We start from the raw sequence: 14340 nt of genomic DNA, 5'->3' as shown, positions 1-14340 counted from the left end.
AGTCCTTGGGCAAGAAACATGCTGTGGGAAATGCCTTGCTCATCCTGGCCCTGTTTCAGCTCCATGCGTGCACAGCGACAAAGGCTGGATACAGGTTGTTCCAGCCAGATACTCAGCAACAGCACTATTCAGTTGTTTGGCAGGGGACAGGAGGGAGACTAAGTCAGCCTCCATCTCTCCATCCTAAATTCCATCAGTCTGATCAAGGCTATGTATGCACAGCCCTGGCTGGGGAAGGGCTCTAGCTCAGTTGTAGAGCAACTCATTTGCACACAGACTGTCCCTGACTCAATCCCAGGCATCTCCTGGTAGAGTTGGGAATGTCTCATGCCTGACCATGGAGCAACTAGCAACCATGGAGATTTGCTGCCACCCAGGTAGATGGTGGAACAGTGCCCTGGCTCGGCATAATGCAGATTCCTATGTTCTGTTTGGGCTGGGGAATTGCACACAAAATGTGTACATGTGCACACCTGATTCCTGTTTCTTCATTACATTCATTTAATGCAGTTGCTGAACCACAGAGCACTCCTGGAAGAGAAATTGGGAGGACGGGAGTGGGGTAGTTGTAGTCCTGTGCACAGCCTGACAAAGCAAGGGTTTCAGCAGGCTAAAGAGGGGACTAAAAAGCATAAGGCTGCATATCCTTTAGAAGTCACCACCACCACCACCACCACCACCAAAGTACAATACAGTTTATTTAATCTTCCTACAGAAAGCCCTGCAATGGGGCATTCTGGGATTGGGGATTCTATGCTTCCTAAGCTGGCCCCACTGCCATCAGTTGGGCATGATGTGCAGAATGTGTCACGCAATAGGGTTTCCCATGTCAACATAAGCAGGAGGAGTATTACATCCTGTACCAGGCGCTGCTGTGCGGCAGGCGGGCGGGCAGGTGCAGCTGCGTGGCGGACCGGTTGGCCAGCGGGTGGGCGCAGCTCGCGGCGCCCTCCTGGCGGGCCGGCGCCATGGTGCCCTGCACCACCCAGCCTGCACGTAGGGCCGGGCCTGCGTCCCTCCAGAAAAAAGCACTGTCCTGAACTATCATTAGAAAATGCTATAGGGTTCCTTAGCATCTCTCTTTTCACTCTCTGAATTAGAAAACTTTTAGGATGAGAGCTACTATCATGCCTACTCATGTCACCCTCTTTCCTTGTGAAACAATGGGGTGGCTCTAAAGAACTTGATTTGCCTCACAACGGTACTGTTTCTAGGGGTGTGGTGCATAGCCCTTTTGTTGTTGTTTGTTTTGCATGCATTGGGTTGAGTTCAACTAGCATGCATTGGGTTGAGTTCAACTAGCACTTCCCTTAACAGAATCTCTAAAAGGCTGCTGTGCTGAGGTCACTTCCTGCTTATTGAAGAAAATAATGGTACAGCCCTGAGAATGTCGCCAGCCCAAACATAAACTTCTTCATCAAAAGAATGCAAGCTGAATATAAACATTAACTCATATACAGTAATAGCCATTTTTCTGAACATTTGACAGGTCAACAGATTTAGCTGAAATAGCAATAATTCTCCACACATCTTCAAATCTGCATCATATGTTTCTTTTGCATGATAGGAAATGAGAATCTGCAATAGTCATATTTTGAACTCCCTTGATGCTGCCATTTGTTCTGATCTGATAGGAAGATGAGTGCATGCATTTCCCTTGGGTGGAGGGTGGGAAAGAAAGCCTGATGAAGAAGTTGGATTAGATTGTGTTCCGTACTACCAAACATCTGTTCAGGGGGAAGGAAAGTGAGAAAAGAGGGCTCCTCCTGAACAGATGATGTAGTATCTGCTCCTCGAGCAGGTTTTTTTTTAACCCAGGGAAATGCCTGCACTAAACTGATTTGCAAATGCTTTGTTTTGCTATTGGAAAGGGGAAATTGCAACCTGTATTAAACACACGTGTATAGATATATTTCTTATTGCACTAAATAAGGGCATGTTTATCCTGGCCATGATTGTATAGAAGGAGAAAACAGACTTTGGAAATCCATTTAACAGTCTTGTGCAAACTCATCCAGGAAATTTGAGGTACGGCAGTCTCGTCTCAACTTAAAAAGGAGGTCTCAGTATATTCTCTCCCACACACAACGAAAAAAAGAAAGCAAGTGCCTTCCCAAGCCAAATCAGGACAACCAAAAACGAAAAAAGAAAATCCTCACAAAAGGAAATGAATGTGCATGGGAAACTGCACACGGGACACTGTGTGATGCCTTAAGTTTGTTGTGTGCTGGTTTTCACGTTTCCATCCTGTTTCCTACAGTTCTGCTAGGTTGCTCCTGTGTCTTCGCCTACTCACTCTTTCCCAGAATCTGATTCCAGTTCCCACTGTCTAGAAAATGGGATTGCCAAGATATTTGCTCAATCATCCGAACCTAAACATGAAGTCAGGATGAGAATATTTGCTTCGGGGATAATAATGAGGAAAGCAGTTGTACTCCTGTGGGTTGATTTACAGAACAGATGAAGGCATACGATTTATAAAAAAAAACCAAACTAGGTAGCTCTCTTCCAGAAATAAGAGATTGTTCCTTTAGCAAAACCGTGGAGATCTTGCAGTCCAGAAATGAGGAGAAAGTATGTTTTAAGTAACCCATTACTTTTTGGTTTGACGATGGTGCTGAAATTTTTATAAACCCAAAATGTGTGTCCTGTTGGCACATACTGAAGTAAAGCAGCAGATCACAATGTAGAGATTGTGGGATTGTCAATATTAAGGCCATTCTCTGTTGTTTTTAGACGCATCTGTTTGCTTTTTAAACAGTTTATTTTATTATGTTACTGTTGTGTGCTGTATTATTTATGCTCCATATCCTACCCTAGGATAAAATGCAGAATACATATATTGTTCAATGAATTAAGCTAGAGAGGCATGTGTGCTCTCGCATGTCTGTGTAGCACACTCTGCTGAAATTAACGTGAAAGATGTTGCAACCAATAAACCTCTGTGCATGCATTGGAGCTTGTCACCTAGAAGAAATAAGAGGATAAGCATTATTTATATATCGTACTGCCCATTTGGAGTTGCCCATTAGAGATAATTCCTCCGGGAAGCAAGATTAGATCAGCCAGACCCAGTGGAATCTCTGTGGATAATTTTGTTCTGTTTGCAATCTTTGCACTTCCTCAGGGAGGTCGGTTAGCAGTAGCCCCCATGCATGTGCTTGTTCTGAAATTAGCATGAATAACCAGCATCCCATCTCTGTAGGATTGCCGTGCACACATGCATTATTAGTTGGAGAGCTTTATTTCAACAGTGCACTCCATTTTCAGAGAGCAAGTAAACATATTTCAAGTGCCACCAGAATAATCTTTTGGGTCAATAATAGGCTCCCCAGCAGTAGGAAACGATGAACATGCAAACTGATTTGCTGATCCTACTTGATCAGTGCATATTCATGTCAAGCACTTTCGCATCTGGTGCACAACTGCCAGCTTCCTTCAGAATTCAGTTTTTTTTTAATTAATGGTAACAACATAAAGAGTTAATGTGACTAAATTGCACTGCTCTTCTACACATTTTATTTATTGTTCAACAACAACAACAACAACAACAACAACAACAACAACAAATAATAATAATAATAATAATAATAATAATAATAATAATAATAATAAGCCACCCATCTGACTGGGTTGTTCCAGCCATTCTGGACAGCTCCCAATAAAATATTAAAAGCACAATAAAACATTAACCATTCAAAACTTCCCTGTACAGGGCTGCCTTCAGATGCCTTATAAAAGTCCAATTGTTGTTTATCTCCTTGACATCTGATGGGAAGGCATTCCATAAGGCGGACGCCACTACCAAGACGGCCCTCTGCTTCCCTGTAGCTTCGTTTCTCACAAGGAGGAACTGCCAGAAGGCCCTCGGAGCTGAACCTCAGTGTCCAAGCTGGACGATGGGGGTGGAGAGGTTTCTTCAGATATACAAGGCTGAGGCCGTTTAGGGCTTTAAAGGTCAGCACCAACACTTTGAATTGTGCTCAGAAATGTACTGGGGTCATGGAATTCACCCAGTGTGATACAGTGGTATTTCATATTGAAATGTATCATCTTCCTACCTCTGGTCTTCCCTGCAGAATATTACATATTATATTTGGATAACAAAATTTCTTACAAAATATTTTATTTGCAAAACCCTACACTGTTTGCAAATTAGGAAATGGCAGGTGTAATAATTTGGTCCTTTGGTTGCTGATATAACAAGTTGCATTTATTTTCTCAGATTGCAGCAATATGGTGAACGTGCAGCGCAAGAGAATCTTCAAGACAGCATGAAGTTGAAACCAGGAAAAACGGCAAATATTAAATAAGGAAAATGGAAGGTATGTCTCTACCTGCCACTAACGGTGAGGTTGTTGTGTAGATTGATGTCAGCTGAATGAAAAACAAATGGGCTTGCAAAACACTTTCCATTCTCTTTTACTTTTCTACCTATTCCTACGTTTGCCTATGGCCATTCACTTTGTCAGAACCTTGCAAATATCTGATACCTGGATTTTTCATTGGCATTTTTGAAAACTGAATGCAGCAACCAACAAGAAACCAATCTGATATGTAGAACAGAATAGATACCATTCTTGGAAAAGGGATGTGTAACTGAGTGGAAATTTTCAAACCAGTTGTAGTAGTGCACATGTTAATGATGTTGGTTTTTGTGTGTGCAAGAATATAAACATAAGAAAGCACTGCTGGATCAGGCCAATGGCCCTTCAAGTCCAGCATCTTGTACTCATGGAGGTCAACCGGATGTCCATGGGATGTACAGAAGCAGGACATGAGCTCAACAGCACTCTCCTCATCTGTGATTCCCAGCAACTGGTAGAGTCTTACACATTGTAATAGAAACAAACAAACAAACATAATAGTTCAAATGCATGGTTTCCAAACTGATCAAAATAATATTTAAGAGCAACCCAGTTTCAGCCTTGCTGGGCAGCAGTGGCCTTTTCCCAAAATGGCTGCTTCAGTGATGGAAACTGCAAAAATGCTCTCTCTCTCTCTCTCTCTCTCTCGTCTATCTTGCACTTCCACCCAAAAGAGCCCCAGGGCGGCAAACAACAAACTAGCAAAACAATACATTTTATAAAAAGATAAAGACATTAAGAGCATCTAAAAACATGTAAACTTTATAAATGAAGTTATTCCAATGTAATACCAGCCTTTCAGATGTAATAAGATGTAGAATAATAACATACTGTATGTTCTTTTGGTGCTTTATGCTTTGAGGGTGTATTCGCATGAGTGCACTGCATACCAAAATTTCATCAGTGACATTGACATGTACATGACCACAGATGTCTTCATTGCAATTCATTCTTCTGACGCAGACATTTTCCAGAACAGTCTGTTTTACATCCACAGTAATCACTTCATAGCAAAAATCCTAAACCTGTGAAAGAGTATTCCAATGTGGTTTCCATCCCGTTGCTCCAATTATAACCCCTGTGCTGACAGAGGTTGCAAGTAACCAATTCTTCACCCCCATACATGAATAACCTAGTAGACAGCAATGCATGATATGTTATTGCAACATTTCTTTTATTGATGGAATGTATTTGATGGAACTACCATGTGAAAAGCAGCACTTGCATCTCTTCATTCAGTGATATATATTCACCACAGTTGTACATCAGTGCAAAGTACCTTTCAATGCTACCTAAAAACATGTATTGAACTCCATGAGTTTCAACACTGAAAACATGAGTGACTCTGAAATCCTGAAGACTGACTACGTGTCCCATGCTGTGAGGTCCTGCTTCCTGCAAATGATGATGTGGCGTTGCAAGCTATGGATTCATGAAAGAGAATCAATTCCTTGGTCATCTTCTCATCAAGTTTCACAGCAATATCACAAACATCTCTGTGTGTAAAGTGCTTTGCCAGACCAAAGCCACAGCTTAACAGAAATCTGCAAAAAGAATAAAATGGTGAGGGCTTCAGTGTAAGATTCAAGAGTCCTGATCTGTTTTCTCAAGCAGTTATCAGTGAAAGCAGCATCTTACATGAGGAACATTATTCTTGATTGCATTTCTTCATGGTTGTATGGTGTGACAGTACTAATGTCAAAATGATGGATGGTGGAAATTGCAGGCTAATCAAGATTATTTGAGATAATCTCTACAAGAACTTTGAACAATTCAGTCTTGTTTTCAAAATTCATAGCAGTTGATGGACAGAGGCATGAGAGGTTCCACTCTCATACTTGCATCACATTCCATGCAACATCGGTTGACCAGTATGCATGACTAGAAAACCAGTTCAGCATACCCCTGACACTTAAAAGCAGTCCCAGTGTTGAGTATATTTATCTATCCAGTACCATCAATAGCTACTGCATTAACATCAGGGCAAGTGTTATCCATGTTTGAAAAACAAAGACACTTTACCATCAGCCTAAACCTGAGTTCTCCAAATACTAAAATAGGTGGTGATCTCTGCTGTCTTTATGTGATAAATTACTGGTAATTGCATAGCAGCCAAGGTAGTTCACTGACAACCTTTCTGTGTATGGCCAGTGACACCCATATATCTAACCCCTTTAAGAGGGGGACCCTGGAATTGCCGCAGGGGGGGGGGTGAGTCACCACTTCATGCCCCCCCATATAGGGAAGAAAAGACTAAAGGATTCCACCCAAGGCCATAACCGCCAAAGTTGTGACGAATTGCTACAGGGAAGACAAAACCTGCCAATCCAGGAAAAATTCTTCCTGGTCCTTCAATAGCAACCAGTCAAAGACCGTAGCAGCGCCCACTAAACAGGAAGAAAAAGTTAACCTGCAAACAAGAAACATTAAACAAAGGGAGGGTAGGGTGGGTGAATCTCCAGACCCGACTGCCTGGCTATTGTCAACTCCACCCCCTATTTATAAATGGGGCTGGCCCCACCTCCCAGCAAGAAACTTGATTACTGAGGCTGGGCATGAACCTCCAAAAATTAACACTGAGAGGCAAGCCAGCCCCTGTTTGCCAGTAATCACCCTGGGAACTGTAGTACCACACGCGATCCCGCAAAGGGCACCCACAATGTAAAGTGTGCGTGCTCATTATCATAGCTGTCAAGTTCTCCCTTTTTTAAAAGGGAAATTCCCTTATGCTGAATAGGCTTCCTCGCGAAAAAAGGGAAAACTTGACAGCTATGCATTATATCAATCGGTTGTGGTTTCTTATTTTGGTACAAGTTTTCATTGTTAGATGCAACTTCAGGTGTGATGCCACTGTGCTTTCTCTGCATCGCACAGTTGAATCATAGGCACTGCAAAATGATGAATGCTGAACACCAAGAAGCATCTTCTGTGATACTACTCACGCCTTACAAAGCCATCTCTATGTGGGCTGTGAATACAGTGTATTTCCACAGTTTGGTATAAATCAGCTTTCCCCAACTTGGTGATGTTTTTGTGAAACTCCCATCAGCCCCAACCACCATTGCCAAAGGTCAGGAATGATGGAAGTTGACTTCCAATTATATTTGGAAGGCACCTGCTTATAGGAGGCTAGTATAAACGCATCACTAAAGGAGTTTTGGACAAGCATCACAACACACTATTTTATCAGTTTCTGCTAGAGGCTGTGCTTCCTGTTCACACACACATTTGAGATTGCTCCCCCAATATCACAGATACCAAGAGCACATACCATCTTTGAGACTGTGCAGCAAACCAGGAATAATTGAATTTAGTTTATTCTTGTAATACATAGCATTGTATTTGCTTATCCTGTCCACACCTTGTTCTTTGAATTGGACTCCCCCCCCCCCAAGACCATCCACATAAAGTGCCATTTCTGTGTCCGTTGTTTGAGACGTATGGCATCTCTATAGAATTTTGGAATATAGTCAAGATGGTAAATGGCATGATTTGCCACTAATTGCAACCTGATGGGAACTTTGATGTCCCTCAGCTAGGTGGGGAGTAAATTTGGTTCAGTTTTCATTTCCCAAAACAATATGCCGACCAAAGAGCAGCTACTTGTTTGAAATTTACGCTTTCTGAATTTTGTGGTGCAGTTCTTGAACAACAAAATGCTGGGGGGGGAATATTATATTAGAGGAGAAAGTGATACATAAAATACATGTGTTAGTGAAGATAACATATAAAGCTCATTATATCAGCGGAAATTGTTTTCCAAAATGTGCATATCAGGCAAAACAGCATTCAAAAGTGTACATATTATGAGAAAAGTGTACTAAAATACCGATGTTTTTCATGAGGGTTTTAAAGAAAATCTCAAGCTAATGCAGTGAACTGTACTTAAGGTTGGCAAAATGCGAAAACGAGAGAAATTGAAAATGGCATATTTGTCCATCCGTAACCTCAACTCTGTCATAACCTTTCGGACTTGATAGTTAAGATTGAACCTGCAGTGCTTTTGTCAGTTTAACTCTGTCCCCTTACGTCAGAAAAAATGGAACCTTGAAGATCGACTAATATTGCCTATTAATTAAAAACACTAATTTAATCACAAACTGAAATTGTAAGTAAGTTAATAATAATTAAGAAACCAAGCACTTTGAAATGAATAATATAAAACCAATGCAATAAATATTAGCAAAGCTGTTATGAATTAGAACTGATTCTATGCCAATTTGTCATCAGCAGCAGAATATGCTACATTTGAGCCAAATCCCAATACTTCTACTGGTTGCAAATTAACTTCCATCTTTGATGTGCAGGAGACACTTGCTTTGGGTGCTGTTTCTTGTGCATATCGGCTGTTTGAAGCACAGCATGGGCAGTTGCATTTATGAAGCTATACTTTGTTATTGCTTTCCCTAAGCCACAAAAGTATTACGTTTAATAGCATATTTATATTAAAGTGTAGGAAGAAACCACCAAACCACTGACTCTAAAACCTGAAAGCACTGCATTTCCAATAGTCAGTTTAAGTACTGTTAATAACTGCCACAAACATACGGATGGAAATTAATTTTAGGATTGAGCTGAAATTTCTTGGAAAATAACATTCTGATAAATTATCTGATTATTTCCTTTGCCGGGGGTGGGGTGTCCATGCATCCTCCCCTCTGAGGTATGCTTTGGCCCAATTCTTTAGTTCAGTCGGTAGAGCATGAGACCCTTAATCTCAGGCAAGACTTGCATTTTTTTAAAGGAAGCCTCCTCCCCATTTCCCACTACCTATAATAAGCTTCATTGACACTGCTTGTTAACCATGTTGGTGACTGGTGTTGGTACAGATAAGTTTTTGATGTGATAGTTCTTAGAAAATTTCTGCTGATTTTATTTTTCGCTCCCACCCAAACTGTTGGAAAACATATTGCAGCCATGTGGCAGCCATTCACTTGCACAGGAAACAATTGGGATGAAGATCATCCTACTTACTGTGCTTGATGATCCCAGCTTTGAAAAATAATTTCTCCTGTTTTAAATACCCAGCCTCTTCACCAGCACAGTTCTGGTCTGAGATTTATTTCATGGTCATACTAGAGTACGACAGAATTTTGGACAGAGGAAAAATGTCCTGCTTTTCTAATACTAGTAGTTAGTGTCACCAAATGAAATGGATTGGCACAAAGTTCAGCCCAGACAAAATGAAGCAGTTATTCAAACAACATTGAATTAACATACAGAATTCATTACCACAAGTTATTATGGCCACTAGCTGAGATGCCTTTTATGAAGGAGTAGACAAATTCATGAAGGATGGGCATTTAGTGAAATGGAACTACTAAATTGTATACTAGTGTTGAATACTTAATGCTGAGCAAGTGAACATCATCACCTTTGATGGTCTGCTTTAGTCTAGTCACCATTAGCAGCAAAGTTCCAGGCTGGTCACTGGGTGACCTTGGCCCAAACATAGTCTCTCAGCCTACACTACCTCAGTGGGTTCCTATGAGAATTAGATGGAGAGGGAGAACCATGTTTGCCACCTTGAGCATCTTGGAAGAAAGGTGGAATGCAAATGCAATCAGCTGGTCGATCAAAAACTATTCATCTAGCCATGCAACAAAGGAAGCTCGACACTCACATTACCTCGTAGGCAACTATAATGTGCTTTGAATTTGCCACTTGAGCCAAGTTTGGGTTTTGTGGAATTGTAACTTAAGAGCTAAGCTTAAATTACTCTTGCCTCAGGGATGCCGTCTAAACCTTTCACAGTTACATTTGCAAGTTTTTACTGTGTGGAGAACAGCTATCACCTAGTATATTTCTCCATCCTTCTAGCAGCCAACAGGAATGTGGTGCTGAGATTTCACATGGGGTGTAACCATCATAAGTGAGTAATTGCGTATAAACAGGCAGCAGAGCGGGGAAGTGGAGAACTTGTCACAGCAATCCTATTTTGGGTAGCATTCCCATGGCAAGAACAATGTGTGGTCCAGCGCTCTGTTAACATAACTTATTAATCTTTCTACAAGTGAATACATAGAGGTGAGAAAGCAAGAGAGAGAGAGAGAGAGGAGGGGGTGATGTTTCACGTCCCGAACTTACAGAAGTAATAATGAAATAGTTTCCTTCTCTGCAGAAGCTATCATGTTCAGTTACGAAGCAAAGTCTGCATGTGGAAACCCAATAGTGTCAGAGATAACAGTGCTAATTGGTAGTGTCCTCTGGGAATGAGTTTCACTGTGAAAGTCATTAATGTCAACAGTCACCACAATTAACTCTTGATAGAGCAAATCCTTCATGATTATTTCTTTATAGCCAGAGAAACTATTAGATCTCTCCAAAACGGTAGGCCCAGTGCAGCCATTGCTAACCACCTTTCTGTCTAATTTATTTCAACTTGAGTGATTCAATTACATGCATGTCATTGCCCTTGAAATCAGCAAGACTTGATAGTGCTTAACGTTGCCTGAGTTGTGCCAATTATTTTATGTATACAGTGCTATGCATTAATGTACCTAGTACTTTTCATGATAAGCAAAGGAGCCAGAAAAATCTCTCCTGATTTCTGGAAATTATGGTGCCATCAGTGTCCTGTTTTATTTGAATTCTTCTACAGGAACAAATAGGGACCCAGGTGGCGCTGTGGGTTAAACCACAGAGTCTAGGGCTTGCTGATCAGAAGGTCGGCGGTTTGAATCCCTGCAATGGGGTGAGCTCCCGTTGCTCGGTCCCAGCTCCTGCCCACCTAGCAGTTCGAAAGCACATCAAAGTGCAAGTAGATAAATAGGGACCGCTCCAGCGGGAAGGTAAACGGCGTTTCCGTGCACTGCTCTGGTTCGCCAGAAGCAGCTTTGTCATGCTGGCCACATGGCCCGGAAGCTGTCTGCGGACAAACACTGGCTCCCTCGGCCTATAGAGCGAGATGAGCGCCGCAACCCCAGAGTTGGACACGACTGGACCTGATGGTCAGGGGCCTTTTTACAGGAACAAATAAACCTACCTAGATGGTTTGGCAGACAATTTTTACTCTCCCAAGGCAATTTCACAGACCTATTGAGGTGGCAAAAATGCCCCCCCCCAAAAAAAAGCGATGTGTGTTGTGTCAGAAGAAGGACACTTAACTTTACTTCTCTAGATTAGTTTTGTTTAAAAAGCCATGTGGAACATTCTTTTGCCTAACACATTTCACCATCTGGGGCAAAAAAGAACCCCAAACACAATAATCAATTGGGATTTTCTGGATATATTTTATGCCAAATGGATTTCTTTACCCAACATATCATACCACTTGGAACAAAAGAAAGACCCCAAACCCAGGATTTGGTTGATTATCTCAGGTGCTTTTTATGTACTTGGGGAGGGGGAAAATGACTGAAATCGGGAAACGTAATGTTTACTACTGTGAGAGTGCGAGTATCATATAAAGGATTATGTTATAGCTCTACTTTTGTGTCAGTTCTACAGTGAAAAGTACACTCAAGGCTGACAACACCCCAATTCTTTGGAGAAAGGTTTTCATTACAGTGTACTTCTACTTACGAATAACATTACTACGAATGTTTCTACTTACAAACGGAGCTTCGTCCGTCATCTTGGATGCGGTTTAGATAGGATTTTTTCTACTTCGAATTTTTAAATAGGGTTGCTTCGACTTACGAATTTTTTCTCCCAATGCATTCCTATGGGATTCGATTTACAATTTTTTCGACTTACGAATGTGCGTTCGGAACGCATTAAATTCGTAAGTAGAGGTACCACTGTATGTATAATATGCATAGGATCTGCTTATTAAGTAAACACAAAACATATGTTTGAGTAAATTAATGGCCTTTAGTTCTTCTTGGCCTTCAGATAGATAGATGAATGAATGAATGAACAACATTGTTTCATTTTAATTAACCATTTAAAAGATGTCGCTTGGCCTAGCAGTAAAGCAAATGTTCTCTGCAACACAGCACCCATATTTTCAATTTAGGTCAAGCCATCAAAGACGATGCAAAGGACTGAAGACGGAAGATGAGATGCTCTATTTCACATATTCGCCCTCTGGAAGAGCTGGCAAAAGCAGCCACTTAAATTAAGTACAGGTCATCAGACAAGATATTAATCTATTCCTAAGACAGACAACTTCCACAGCTGAAATCCCCATGGCCTTTAAAAGCAACACAATGAACTACTTCCTCGTGTACTCCTGTCAAGTCATGTTAGGTTCCTTCTTTTTTAGAAGTGATATTCATGTATGCGTATGGCCATATTGCTCAGAGCAAGGAAAAGTGTTTTGGTTTATTTATGACCTACTAACCTTAAATAAAGAACCAAAAAAAAAAGTTTCAGCCAATCTGATGTTCTCAGAAGCCCGGAGATATGAAATGAACATAAAATAAATCTGGCATTTGTAGTGCAGGCCAGCAAAGGCACACATGGCCAATCCACAGGGTTTCTTTAAAAAGAAGATGGAAACCAGATGATGGAAGAGGCAGGGGGAGAAGTCATTGTTACCCAGTGTGTAATGTGAAAGGCAGACCACAGAACTGAAAGTTTAGGAGAGAAAAGGGATTTTCGAATTGCACTCCAGGTGAGAAATAACAGGAGAATGAATAGTAGTACTGAGCTTTCCAGTACTTTATTGGGGAGGCAAAATGGAAATGTGAAGCAGCCAGCTCTATTGTTTGAAAGACTGAATGAAATGGAACCGACATAACTAAGGGACACATTTGCCTGTTTGATAGCAAGGAAGTAAGATACAGAATTAGGTGGTGGTGGGGAATAGAGTCACAGGAAGAAGACAGCAACTGAAAAATAAATACAGAAAGGAAGGGAATAATTGGAAGACGTTAAACATGACTGGTCCCAAACTATGAAGTCTGCTCTCTTTATTGGGACAATGGTGAACACATGCAGATGCATTCAAAAGGCTATAAGGCAACAAAAGACTTGCAGTGATGTGAATACTGAATAAGTCTGGCTGAGCTGAAACTACTCAGAAGTCTCAAGCAACCAGAAAGAGGAAAAGCTACCAGCACGGTTTTATTTTATTTTATTTTGACTAGGAAAGGTATGTCTTAATCTACTCAGAACTGCAAAGAATTATCTCTGGTAACAATCTCTGGGTAACACATTGCAGCAGGGCTGGAGATGGCTTCAACAAGAAGGCAATTTTCAGCAGCATTTCCCATGCCAACCATACCACCCCAGCTCAATGAGTGAGTCAGATGACTGAACTGTTCACATGGCACTTGTGGTTAACTTACAATAGCCCCTAACCCATTTGATTCTCATAACAATCGTGTGATGTAGGTTAGGGTGAGAAACACTGGCACCAGTGACTTAATGGCTGAGTATTTGAACCTGGTCTATGCCGAGCAGTCTACAGTTGTTTTATTCTTCTAGTTAGGCCAAGATGTCTACTAAAGTTTTGCCTTAGAAATAGAATTAAAAGCAATAATCCATTGTAGCAGTATGGGAAGGACATACTAGGAGCAGTTCCTTTGCTGCTCGAATCACTTTTGTGTGTGTAGTAGCATGCATTATTTTATTAGAATGTTATTGTTGAAGGTATTTGGACTTCAGCTTATATTGGTGATGGTTATTTGTTTTAACTGGCCTTTGTTTTTCATAAAACTGTTAATACCACTGCCATTGTTAGTTTTCATACTGCATTATTTTTATAAGTTGTAGGCCGCCTTGGGCGGGCTACGCCCCAAAGGACAGCACATAAATCATTTTATAATTAAAAATAAATGTGAACTAAGTCAGAAAGTCCAAAATTGAAATAATGCCCTGGGACATTAAAAAAAAGCTCTTGCTTAAACTTCCCAACATTTGTAGGAAACTTTGGTCAAAACCTAGGCAGGCTTACTTGGGAGTAAGTCCCAATAAACTCAACAGGACTTACTCCAGGTGTGGGATTGGGCTGCTCCTCTCCTCCCTTGGCCCATTGTGATTGAAAACTACTGACAAGCTCATCTTCATCACCCTATCCTTGCAT

General features: G+C 41.1%; 1 long non-coding RNA gene across 2 annotated transcripts in view; it reads left to right on the top strand.

The window, feature by feature from the left end:
* LOC118088729 (uncharacterized) overlaps positions 1–14340 on the top strand; it is a 97760-nt gene that overhangs the window by 75817 nt on the left and 7603 nt on the right. The window contains exon 3 of one of the 2 annotated variants that reach the window (XR_004693045.2): positions 4226–4325. This is a non-coding gene — a long non-coding RNA (uncharacterized LOC118088729). Of the gene's footprint in view, positions 1–4225; positions 6490–14340 lie in introns of those variants that run through there. The other variant, XR_009557865.1, reaches the window with a different exon arrangement.

This window comes from Zootoca vivipara, chromosome 7 (assembly GCF_963506605.1).
Source record: "Zootoca vivipara chromosome 7, rZooViv1.1, whole genome shotgun sequence".
Classification (NCBI taxonomy): domain Eukaryota; kingdom Metazoa; phylum Chordata; class Lepidosauria; order Squamata; family Lacertidae; genus Zootoca; species Zootoca vivipara.
The sequence above is the reverse complement of the archived record's forward strand: the minus strand, read 5'-3'. Positions and strand labels throughout refer to the sequence as shown.